Source organism: Echinops telfairi, unplaced genomic scaffold, assembly GCF_000313985.2.
Source record: "Echinops telfairi isolate 266 unplaced genomic scaffold, ASM31398v2 ScPeMD7_7416;HRSCAF=8454, whole genome shotgun sequence".
NCBI lineage: Eukaryota > Metazoa > Chordata > Mammalia > Afrosoricida > Tenrecidae > Echinops > Echinops telfairi.
This window is the reverse complement of record NW_022111316.1, coordinates 2,182,770-2,185,423: the sequence shown is the minus strand read 5'-3', so window position 1 is coordinate 2,185,423 and position 2,654 is coordinate 2,182,770.

Below are 2,654 nucleotides of genomic sequence, written 5' to 3'. Positions count from 1 at the left end.
GTTGATTATCTTTTTAAGGGAGTAAATTATTTACCACCTTAAAGGCTTCTTATCATCTGCCAATGACTTGACCCCCACTCATGGATATTCCACATGTGCCAGAGTAGAGTTGTGCTCCATTGGGTTTTTCAATAGCTGATTTTTCAGAAGTTGATTGCCAGGCCTTTATTCCAAGGTGCTTTCATGTAGACTAAAACTTCCAACCTTTCAGTTAGTACCTGAGTGCATTGACCATTTGCACCATCCACGGACTCTTAAAAAGTCTTCTTTAAAATCCCAAACCAAATCCATGGATACATAGTGACCCTATGATGTTCTGAGGCTGTAAACTTTTATGGGAGCAGATAGTTTTATTTTTAAAGGTAGACTGGTAGGTGAGTTTGAACTGCCAACCTTGAGGTTAGCAGCTCAAGGCCTAACACACAGTGCTCCTTAGCAGGACTCCTTAAAGTCTTCTATAATGAGGGCAATTTCTGACACTGGAGAATCCTGGTACCACAGTCATTGAGGTGACTTCATATAAGATCATTGGCCTGTCCCGGGTCCCTTCTCAGCTCTTATATGAAAGATAGACAAGATAGTTTCCTTATAGCACCGACAGGAAAGGGGTGTCTCAGACACTTTAGGTTACTTGCCATTCCAGATAATGGAAACAGGAAGTGTAAAAACCCTGATTAGTGACTTGGTGAGATAGGAAGCCAGTTTGTCCTGGAGCATAATGAAGCAGGGTGAGTATGGTCTGGGAATACAAGATCTTATGTATGGTTTGATAAGCTCCTTCTGGTAGCCTGGAAAGGGAACCCTGGTGGCACAGTGAATTACATGTTGGCCTCCTAGCTACAAGGTCAGCAGCTCAAACCCATCAGCAGCTCCACAGGAGGAAGGTGAGGCTTTTGACTTCCACAATGATTTGTTGTGACTGATAGTGACCTTAGGTACAACAGAACAAAAACACTGCTCTGTCCTGCACCATCCTCACAATTGTTCCCATCCTTGACCCTACTGTTGCAGCCACAATGTCAATCCATTGTGTTGCGGGCCTTCCCCTTCTTGACTGCCACTATACTTTGTCCTTCTCCAGGGACTGGTCTCGTCTGATAACATACAAAGTATAAAGTATGTGAGACAGTCTTCTCACCCTTGGCTCTAAGGAGCATTCCAGCTGTACTTCTTCTGAGATAGATCTGTTTGTTCTTTTGGTAGTCCATGGTGTTTTTAAAAATCATTTTATTAGGAGCTCATACAACTGTTATCACAATCGATGCATACATCAATTGTGTAAAGCGCATTTGTACATTCATTTCCCTCCGTGGTGTTTTTAGTATTCTTTGCCAGCATCATAATTCAAGGCATTGGTTCCTTTTTGGTCTTTCTTATTCAATGTCCAACTTCTACATGCACACGAGACAATGGAAAATGCCATGGATTGGATCAAGGCCACCTCAATCCTCAAAATAACATCTTTGCTTTTCAGTGCTCAGAAGATGTCTTGTGCAAGAGATTTACTCAATGCAATGCATCTGTCGATCTCTCTTTTTCCCCCCAACAACTGTATTGGCATATAATTCACATATCATATAATTGAACAGTTCCATCATTCAATCACAGCAAGGGGAGTTGTACAATCACCACCACATCTATCTCAGAGCTTCCCCTCAGTTGATCTCGTGACTTCTGCTTCATGACCCTTGATCGTAGATACAAGACGAAATCCTTGACGTCAATGTTTTCTCCATTTATCATGATGCTACATATTGATCCAATGGTGAGGGTTTTTGTGTTCTTTAATTGAGTTGTAACCCATAATGAAGTTCAATGCAATCCTTGATCTCCATTACCAGGTACTTCAATTACTTCACATTTTCAGCAAGTAAGGTTGGGTCATCTGGGTATTGCAGGTTGTTAATAAGCTTTCTGCCAATCCCGATGCCACATTCTTTTCCTATAATCCAGCTGTGCTCAGCATACAAGTTGACTAAGTATGGTGAGAGGATATAACCCTAACTTTAAACCATGCAGTATTCCCTTGTTATGTTTGTAGAACTGCCTCTTGATCATGGAAAAGTTCCACATGAGCGCCATGAAGTGTTCTAGAATTCACATGCTTCTTATGGTTATCTGTAGTTCATTATGATTCACAGTTGAATGCTTTCTGCATTGTCAGCATCTTTCTGGTGTTCTCTGCTGTCATCTAAGATTCACCTGACATCAGCAATGATCTCCCTTGTTCTCCATCCTGTTCTGAGCCTGGCCTGAATGTCTGACAGCTCCCTGTCATTGTACTGCTGCAACCTTTGTTGGATGATTCTCAGTAAGAAGTTACTTGCTCGTGATAGCAGTGAAACTGTTGTATAATTGGAGCATTCTGTTGGGTCATCTTTCTTTGGAATGGGTACAAATACGGATCTCTTCCAGCCAGTTGTCCAAGTAGCTGTTTTCCAAATTTCTTGGCACAAATGTATACTTCCAGCACCTCATCAGCTTGCTGAAATAGTTCAAAGGTTATACCACTACTTCCTGGACCCTTGCTTTTGGATAATGCTTTCAGTGCAGCTTGAATTTTTTCCTTCAGTACCATTGGTTCTTACTCATAAGCTAGCTCTCGACATGGCTGAAAGTAGACCAATTCATTGTGGTACAGCAACTCTCTAATC